At 46.0% G+C, this 10,166-nt stretch overlaps 1 protein-coding gene across 2 annotated transcripts in view; it reads left to right on the top strand.

Moving 5' to 3' along the window:
* LOC121590857 (sodium-dependent phosphate transporter 1-A-like) overlaps nt 1-10,166 on the top strand; it is a 78,462-nt gene that overhangs the window by 22,835 nt on the left and 45,461 nt on the right. Inside the window, exon 1 of one of the 2 annotated variants that reach the window (XM_041910958.1) lies at nt 6,963-7,281. The exons of the other annotated variant lie outside the window; for it this stretch is intronic. The gene's annotated coding sequence lies outside the window, so the exon portion shown is untranslated. Of the gene's footprint in view, nt 1-6,962; nt 7,282-10,166 lie in introns of those variants that run through there. 2 annotated transcript variants of the gene reach the window in all.

Here is a 10,166-nt window from a genome sequence, read left to right as displayed (position 1 = left end):
GCACGTGATCATCACTGCTTTGCACGATTCGTTAGTTGTGGTGAAGTTTCTGAAACACGCACTCTCTTGTCCAAGCAGTTTGGCGCACTGAGTGTACTACTCAACCATTCAACGCTCAGATTTGGTATTGAAGATTACCACCATTCCTGACGTCATGTGAAGTTCATGTGAGGTAAGACCCAAAGGAACGTCAATCCATATTCGCTCGCCCGGCGCACCTGATTTCGATCTCGATCGTATCATATCAACAGCCGAGAGCATACTGGAGCGCACAGCTCAATAACGGTGCGAGTCTCGTGCCACAGCGTGAAAACGTCTTCCATGCCTGTTTGTGAGTACTTTGTGGTGTGTGTTGTGGTTGTGTGTGTGGTGTGTGTGTGTGTGTGTGTGTGTGTGTGTGTGTGTGTGTGTGTGTGTGTGTGTGTGTGGGTGTGTGTGGTGTGTGTGTGTGTGTGTGTGTGTGTGTGTGTGTATGTATGTGTGTGTGTGTGTGTGTGTGTGTGTGTGGTGTGTGTGTGTGGTGTGTGTGTGTGTGTGTGTGTGTGGTGGTGTGTGTGTGTGTGTGGTGTGTGTGTGTGTGTCAGTGTGTGTGTCAGTGTGTGGTCAGTGTGTGTGTGTGGAGGTGTGTGTGTGTGTGTGTGTGTGTGTGTGTGTGTGTGGGTGTGGTGTGTGTGTGTGTGTGTGTGTGTGTGTGTGTGTGTGTGTGTGTGTGGGTGTGTGGTTTGTGGTGTGTGTGGTGTGTGTGGTGTGTGTGGTGTGTGTGTGTGTGTGGTTGTGTGTGTGTGTGTGTGTGAAGAGTCTTAAAATGTTCGCTTTTTCGAAAAGACCTTGCCGGCGGTAAGTTTGAGTGGGAACGTGGGGTTAGACTTGTGTAGTAGTGCAACAACCCTCACCCTTACGGCGCAAACTGCTAGAATGGGAAGTTTCATGCTACGCTCTTTTACCCGATTCGTAGTAGGCATTGCTGATAAGAAAACAGCTCAACAGTTGGTGGTAGTGACATCACATAACAGCTCACCCCACGCAACGCGCTGTGGTTGTTGCCGGTCTTTCGCGCACGTTTGGTGCGAGATAAACGCTCGCCGTTACCAGGCGCAATTACAGGGACGTGGAGCAGATGGGGCAGGCATTGAGGTGGTGGGTTCGAGGAGTCTAGATTCAAAGTTGAATGTCTCGTAGTATGAAGACTCGTGGAGGCTCGTTTGAGTTGGGGCAGTTTTTAGCGCGGTTGTGAAATTTTTCTACCCCTTTATAGAGCCGGGTAACGAGCTGGAGGATGCAGTTAGAGCTGTGGTAATGGGGATGATGAAAGGTGGGATTTTTTTAATGGGATGATGCCATGCAGTTTCTTTTATGGGAACACAAGTATGACTGGTACACTTGTTCAAAGGGATTCTATGAATGTTTTAACGATTAAATAGCCTGAAAGATATTTATTTTGTTGTTGTTTTAGATAATTTAACCGCTTTTTGGTATAATCATTTTTGCCTTCTAAATATTTTGTAATATCAACTGTTTATCATTGTGCACTTTGCTACTAAAAGTAATTATCGATCGACAGAATCGTTCACACTCATCATGATTGTTTATTTCGTCCGTTACAAATTCGGTCAAACACAATCGCAAGCTGCATTCAGCGTGATTCAAGCGGGTGGGTGTTGCGGGTGGCATGTGATTTGCTGAAGATAAATAATTTTGTCACCTGCTTGCCGAGCTTCATCCGATATGGGCGGGGGGTTTACGGTTGTTTGCGGTGGTCATGCACCATTGGCCTGACAGGCGCATTTATTTATCAGCGTTTAACCGCAAGCCTAGCCCCGATCGCAACCCTCGCACACCGTTGTGAAATTGTGATGAATCACGCAGACTCACCCAGACCTGTCTGTTTGTGGAGAGTTTTTGTCGCACGGTGAGCACGGGATGAGCGGTTGTTTACAGTAACCCCACTCACTCCGTTGGAAAATATCAGCTGTGGCATACCCGTTCGGATGCCAAATGTCACAACGCGTGTGCTGGACGGCAACGTACGCTGCCGTCAAGTTCACGTGTGGTGCACCAGCGGAAAAGAAAGCGCGCTCGCGCAAACACAATCTGTCACATTTTTCTTGATATTCTAAGTGGCATGATGCCCCGTCGCTTCCCTTCATTGATTCATCGTCGCCCGTCCCCCGGAAGCCGCGGCCCGTGGTACTCGATTCTACTTGTCATTTAATTCAACTAATTAGTGTGCGATTGAATGACTGTACGCGGTGGTATATTGAGGACCACGTCGGTAGCGGTCGGCGGTACAAAATGACAGCGGTGGCAGAAACGCTGATGAAGATCGATTCATCAACGACACGGTGGTGGTGGTGCGGGCTGCTGATAGGCGACAACGACGATGAAGATACGGAAATATATTTAGCTTGCGCACACGTTTCATCGAACGCGACAAAAACGTGATGAGAACGAGGGCGGCTAACACACGACGGCTGTTGTTTCGTTGCCAATAGTTGTCGTGAACTTGATTCGGGAAAAAAAGGAATGAAAACGTTAAGAATGATTTCATTTGAGCTCGATCACTCTAATCAGTGGTTCACGACGCGCCATTGAATCATCATCCGATTTAGTTCGGTTTTCATGCTTGCAACGGTAGAGAGCTTTTGGTTTTGTAAAAGCTAGAAAGCCCGCCGTCTATTTGTATTAGGCTTTAGCCGTATTTCGTAATTTTCGCCACAGTCACGGCTTCAATATTGATCAAACGCCGACCGCGGTACCGCTGCTGCAGCCGCCTGGTGCTATTTCTACCTCTCATCACCCCATCCCCCATCGACATTTCGCTTAATAGGGTGTTAGCCCTTGAGCTGCAGATCTCCACGCAGTTTGCAAAGTCTTAGGTGTCGCTGGCTTGAAGTTGGCAACGATCATATGGCTGCTGCTGGCGCCTGACCCACGCGTTGTTTCTGGTGGCTCACGCGTGCTCCCCTTTCGTGCCCGTTCTAAATTTAACACGTCTGGTGCGGGTGTGTGTGCGGCCATTGTCTGCGCTGATCACGCTCTTTATTGATACAATTTATTTGCGGCCCGTTTTGCGCCCCTAAATGGACGATAATCGATGTCAATTGAGGTTGGACAGTTGGGGACATGGGCATGTGGGTTCAGTGTTGGTTGGTGCGCGGTGCAGATTTTGTTGCGAGAATGTTTGGGGAATGTGGTTCGGATGTAAATGCGCAAGTGAGGGTTATGCTTTGATACAATTGAATACAGCACACCCTCAGCGAACTGATGATTGATCACGAGGATCAGGAAATGACGATATTTCGTTACTTTTTTACACCAACGCTGAACTGTGATTTGTTTCGCATTCTCGTTCCCGGTGCAATGTGTTTGTAGAGTTTGACGTACCCTAGGCACGTTTGCATGATGACGGGCGGTATGATTGGTTTCACGTGAAGAGAAACTGTGTTTCCCGTGTCCCCCTATCCCCGTCCTGACTCCTGGTGTATGGCCATTTTGACTAGTAAAATGAAATCATTGTGCTTCTATGACTGTGCCGCGCACTATGATTAGTATCTGATTGTTTCCAATAACAATAGTGCTGTGTCATTCGCTTTATTTTACTGCACACGTTGACTAGTAAACATTAGAGCACCAACAAGCTCATACAATTTGCCATCAAGTGGGGTGGGGAATGTGCCTCCAATCATTTGCATCCAGCACTCTCCTCTTTACTGCTGGCGTGTCCAACCGTTTTGTAGTTCACTGTACTTTTGTAGTCATTGAACTGCTGGTCTATTGCTGATGCAACAAGAACATCAAATACAATTTTTTTCGTTCGTCAGGTGCAGCTAACATAGATTCACGGATTCAAATCTCATATTGACTAGGCTTGACTATTGTGTTTTTTTTATTCAGGAGGGACGGCTTAACCATATTACTTAATAATATTTGGTTCATTGTTGAAGAACTTGAACGACTTAGTTTGTTTATTCGTATTTAGTTCGATGAACTGAATGGAGCATCGTTCAATCGTCCGATCGTTAGTCTGTTCATTCGTTCATCCAATCTGTCGGCTCAGTTCATGGTTCAATCGTTTGTCCTTTGAACAGAAAAGTTTCAAGACTTGTAGACTAACAGAGCAATATAATTATAGGAGAACACAGGAATTTAGCAACTTATTTATTTTTAAAAGAATTGAATAAACGAATTTTTTACTTCATGGTTCATTCGTAAAAAATCATTGATACATAACAATTTGATTTCGGTGATGAATATTGCATCAAATCACCTATAATTCATGATCCTCTAAAGACCAGTGAATCTCTAAAGACTCGTGAGCCTTAAAAATCTAAAGTTTTGCTCAAGTTTAGACATTCATGAATCTACGAAGATTCCAAACTTCAAAGATTCCCTTTGAAACTTCGTTGATATTCATGAATCTGAATCAGTGCTATCCATATATAAAACAAAATGAGCAGCGTTCAATCGATCATCTCTAATATGGATCAGCGAGGCGACCCTCTTCTGAGTAAATGAATCAAATCCATAAGTGTCTGAGAAAATTTTTCCTTAAAAAAAGCATATACTGTAGTGTGGAGGTTTATAAAACATAATTTTTGTATTCACATTGGTTTATGGATCAAAATACCAAAAGAGTGAGTATTTAGTAGGTCCAGAGACTGATTACCCAAAAGCGTTAGTGTCGCAGTCAGTCGCAGTTGCAAAGGAAGGAGTAGTGTTATAGATTTGTGTAATGCATGCAATCTACTTACTTAAAGAGTATTAAAATTGAGTATTTAATTAAAATCTCTGTCCGATTTTCTCTTTTACATAAAGATTTAAACAATTGTAAAGAAAAATAATCTTTTCTGATCTACAAACCGAATCATCAGTTCCGGTTTACAGGAATGGTTCAAAGTACCTTTAAACCCACCTACTTATGGTTATAAGGATCGAACGTTTAGCTATGACTGCGTTAATTCAGCTTAATTGTATTTTTTGTAGCTTCTGGCCAAAAGCATTATCGCATCACTATTTTTTTTGAGCAGTATAAGTTGTAGCTGGCCCGTCGCTTCATAAAAGTTATTTTACGTCTAACCGCGATAACGCTTCTTAATGCCCCCGAACCTTCTCACAGTTAGTTACCAGACGGACCACGTCTTACGCCGCGCTGCATGTGAGAAGCACGTGAGTTGTTGGTAATGGTGTATGATTTGTGTTCACACCCAGGCCGGGTTGAAATACGGTTCTCACGCACATACTCGCACTCGTACAAACGAACCACGATCCTATCCGCTTCCGATCGGTGACGTTGTTCCCTCCTATTTTCGACTACGATGAACCTCGTCCGACTGCTCGAACAACGAAGCATTGCGGATCAGCCAGTGGAGCAGATTAGTCGCTGATGTTGTATCGCCCCTAGCTGTAACCGGATTTTATCATTTTCTTCGCGAGAAGCTGGCCGCGCGAAGAACTCGCGAATTCGCAATTTGTTTCACGCTAGTGGGGTGCCTCTGACCAGTCAAACGCTTTTTCGCGAGGATGAGGAAGGCTACCGAGCAGTGCAGTGGTGGTGTCTCCCTTTTGGCAAATATTTGCGCATGGTTGTCCGGCCGCCCAACCGCTGAGAGCGAGAGAAGAGGATACGACGTCCCATGGCTCGCCTGCTCTAGACTTCGAGGTTTTGGTGAAGGTTGAAGCCTGAAGCGAGTCGGTGGTGAGGAGGTGGGGCGGAGACGAAGGAAAAGAATAACCAGGAAAGGGCTTGAAGTAGGTGGGAGGGGGTGGGGGTGGGGAGGAGAGTGAAACCTGCTACACAGAGGGTGAACTTTGGGCATTCCATTTGACCGAAGCGAAACGCAATCTGTGTGAGCCTCTCCTGCCAACCCGTCCCTTCTTGCGACGGTTTCCCCCAAAAAGTGGCTTCCTCACAACCAAAACACCCTCGCTTTCTTCCCGTCCCCGTCAAAGGTGTTCGCGACTCATTCGCGAGTGTGGCGCAGGTTATCACAGGTACCTCTATCGCTCCACGCGGGTAGCACCACTTTCCTGCGCTCGTCGAAAAACGTGCTTACGTAGGAATCTTCGCAGAAGCAAAATTACGCATGCCGGCCGGTTGCGCTTGATGGAAAAAGAAAGAAAAAGGTGAAGAACGAAAGAGAGAGAGAGCAAGAGAGTTCGACATTGGGCCAACGTGTTCTGCGGTGGGGTTGCAAAAAGGGCAATGCGAAGGAACATGGGTAGCTCCGACCGTCCCGATGTTAACGTTTCTTCCGCAACCCTCCTTTTCTCGGTTCTCTCTGTGGTGCTTTGCGCGTTTTTTGGGGTGTTAGTGAGTGCAAAATACGCGCGAAGGCAATATACGCCAATGTTTGTGGAAGCCGACAACGCGCCGCGTAGTGATGGGGATGGAACCGGCGGCTCAAGGGATGGAAGACCGCTCTGCCCCCCATCTCCTACCCCCTGTTTCGGTGCCTGTCAAACAACCCCCCGCGCAGTGCGACTGCGCGATCCGCTTACGTCGGCATGATGTTGGTGATACGTAGAAAGAAATAATATTAAAAAAAAAAATCCACACACACTGCCACCAGACTCGGCTCTCGGGTGAATTTGAACGTAATCGGACGGTGCGCGCGATCCGCATGGCATTGTGCGCCCCCTCGACAAACACACAAACACCAACCGGCTATAGGGGCAACTTCGTGGCACCCTCCGAGCCTCTAGATCGCGTTCCTCCCCGGACCCCGCGAGGTACAGTTCCGCAGTAGGTTGTTTTACCACCACACAATCACGGTCGTCGGGTCGCGTTCGTAGTCGTCGTCGTCGTGTTTCCTCTCGTCCGCAATGTCGGTGCTCTGCTGGTCTATGTGCGGCAATGGAGGACGGGGAAGGAGTAGCGCCAGCGCGGTATCGCCGGTCCCTTATGGTAGCGGCGCGGTGAGGCGATTCGAGCAGAAGTTGAATAAAACCAAATATATACTGCTCGAATGATTCAGTCTTCAGACAGTGGTGCTGATTGATTACGAGCCGCCAGTGCAGTAGCGGGTGCGCGTGCGCAAGCTCTCGGTGTGTGACTCTTTCTCACTGACCGTGTGGTTAGAGCAATTAGTTTTTGTTGTTCCGGGACAAACGCGAAAACGGACGGGAATACACGCAACCGCGTGCTGCAGTTTGTTTTCGTGCGCAGACAGACGACGGTTCAGACGAGGTTCTCGCTCGCGTTTGTCAGTTTACATCGGCTTCCGGTGTCGAGCGTGTCTACCCAACCGGAAAAGGCGCCGGCGGAAAGTGAGACACACAAAAGTGAGTTTTTAACTACCTTCCTACAACAATAGCAGCAGCACCATCGGTTTGCGGACTGCCTGCAGCTGCTCAGCAAATGGCAATCAATTCTTGCCGATTTCGATCTTGATCCATCTTGACGGCGAATAATGGGTGATTGTCAGCGATTCGCAAGTATTGTGTAATGTAACAGTGTTAGAGATGACGAACCGCAGAACCGATCGGCACGACTACGCACCAATACCGGGCGGTAGCAGCAACAGCAGCGGTAGCAAACGTGCCCATCTTCCGAACGTGCTGTACAATCCTCAAGGTTTTTTTGTCGCTTCTCTATTTAACGTAGTTACGCGTTTGGTAGCAGAAATACCTCGATGACTACGACTACGCGCCGGCACGTGGCTACAATGCGCAAACTAATGCACGCTTTCGGTCTCTACGTCACGCTGCTGCGATGTTCGCTTCAGCACCTTTTTCAACCAGTTTCGACAAAAGTGGGTGTTGGTGGTGTGAGTTTATGTGTGGTGTTGTCGTGCATTCTAATAAAAGGACAAGAAGAATTTGTTCTGGAAACTGCCTAGTGTGTCAACCGTTCCTGCAACCCAGTCGAAATTTCGAGTAGAAAGCGGTGTGACCTTGTTTAATCAGCAAAATGTTGTGAATCCATCCATGTGTAGGGGTTGTGGGGGGCGAGGAGCCGTAATGTAGCTATCTGTTACTGAACAATGAAATTACAGTGGCAGAGGCTGAGTAGTGAAATTAAATAGTAATACTGCATTATGGTACAATGATAAGCACATTGCCATTGCTACTGGCAGATTGTGGTATGGCAATACGGAGATAGTTCCCAGGTAGCCGTATTAGTTTGTCTTTCAATGAGGGGATGCTTCAACTTTACATTCACCTCTCTGTCTAGTGTGTACCTTCCGTGCAAGCAAGCAAAAATGGCGCGCAATCTCAACATCGTCGCTGAACTGCGCGCGCACGTGGCAACCTGAAACACATACTCGCGTTTCGTTAGCTTATCTGTCCGTGCCGATGATTCCATGCAAGCAGAGGACCTGGATTTCTTGTAGTAGATGTGTTCATCAATGCATCAAAGAATCAAGTGTGACAAATAGACTATAGTAGACTATAGTGAAGCGTTCTTGGTTTCTGGTTTATTTGATTTCAATCTTTATAGCACCTTGTTTGGGAGCAGTTTAGCGAATCACTCCTTAGCATCGTTACTCTACTGTTCATTGACACTAACTGTAGCGTGTTCTGTAATGATTATATGCCAAACAATTTATTGGAAACCATCGTTCGTTATAACCACCAGGCAGTTAACCTGTAATTGATAAGAGTTTGGTGTTTTGCAAACGCGATTACGCTAATGTTTGAAACGTGTTGTGTTGTGTAGCGAATGTGTCGATTGCTAAAAGACCTGAATTGATCAAAAAGTGCTGACTGCTCTATACTGTGGTAGCTATTTCTGTATATGTCGGTCGATAGCAAAAGGGTTTTTCCATCTTTCTTTATTTTATTGCAATTGTTGTCCTGTCAGACCTATTATTTGAACAAAACGAGCTACCTTTTAAACTTTTCATTTTGGTTCACCTTACAAAATGTCGCTGACGGGGTGTGTTAAAGCACACTCCGCACTAGCTCCACTGTATTTGTCGCCTTTTTGTCACATAACAGTTGTTTCCTCGTGTGCTTCCATTACTACCGATCGGCTTTACTCTGGTCTATGCTGTGTAGTGCAAAATTTTTGAATGAGCAGTTTCTTTGAAAATGGTACGTCAATCAATCACGCGTTTGTCGCGTGAAGCTTGAATGGTTGGTCAGATGGGTCAAACGATGGTGCGTGGGTGGCGTGGCGGATAGGTTCAAATGAAGAGCTGCAAAAACTGTTGCTCGCATAGATTTTTGCGGCACACTCACATGAACCTGCTGATCCGTCGTGTAATTGCTTTTTGTAAGTCTCTTTCATTTTGAGAAATCTTTTGTTTGTGCATATTTCGTTGAAGCAAGATGCTATAAAGTTCAGCTTTCTGCACCCCCCAAAAATTGTCACGCCAAAAAAAAGTGAAGCAAAATTTTATCTGTTCGGCGAAAAATTGGCGCATGTGTTACTTTACCCACTCACTCACTCGCTCGCGAGGAGAGGATGTTGGCGTTTTTTGCTGTCACGTTGATACATCGACTGCTTGATACTGATTTATTTGATCATCTTTACGTCATGACCCAACAGTGCTGTGCATGTTGGGCAAGACATTTTGTAGGATGTTTTAATTACGTCTCTACAAATACTCTACGTTTGCGTATGTGTGTTATACTTGTACACGTAAATTAGTACCATACACGTAGCAAGTTATTTAAAAGACAATATAACAAACGATTGAAATCAATCTTAGAAGATTACGCTTCGGTTTATTTATGTTTATGCCGTTGGATGCCATACCATTTAACAGTAGTAAGAAATACAACTTGTCAAAAGAGTATCAATATATAATTCATTTTCAAAGTCTTTGATGTTTAGTACCTCTACAAAGCATTGACGGTAATAAGTTACTAAGAACGACCAAGTACCTGTCTTTCAGACCTTCAAATCTTGTTCCTTTACTTAAGCCTCTTTGCGATTTATTGTTGGCTGAGTTGGCAGACGTGCATATGACCACATTTTCACGTTTCATAGCTATAAATCTGTCGCTGCCTAATCAAAATCAGAATTGTGCGCAGCTTAGCAAGATAAGGATTGCCATTTTGTGACGCAGCATATGGCAAGGAGAGAGCCCAACCTAAGGTATCGCATACGCCAACGTACGCGTACTACCCTATCAAACCTAACCTTTAGCCTAGCCGCCACGGGGCTGATTGAGCGAGAGAAAGACAACCATTTCCTTCGCCCACCCTTTGTTCCCCTG

The sequence above is a fragment of the Anopheles merus genome, chromosome 2R, assembly GCF_017562075.2.
Source record: "Anopheles merus strain MAF chromosome 2R, AmerM5.1, whole genome shotgun sequence".
NCBI lineage: Eukaryota > Metazoa > Arthropoda > Insecta > Diptera > Culicidae > Anopheles > Anopheles merus.
The sequence above is the reverse complement of the archived record's forward strand: the minus strand, read 5'-3'. Positions and strand labels throughout refer to the sequence as shown.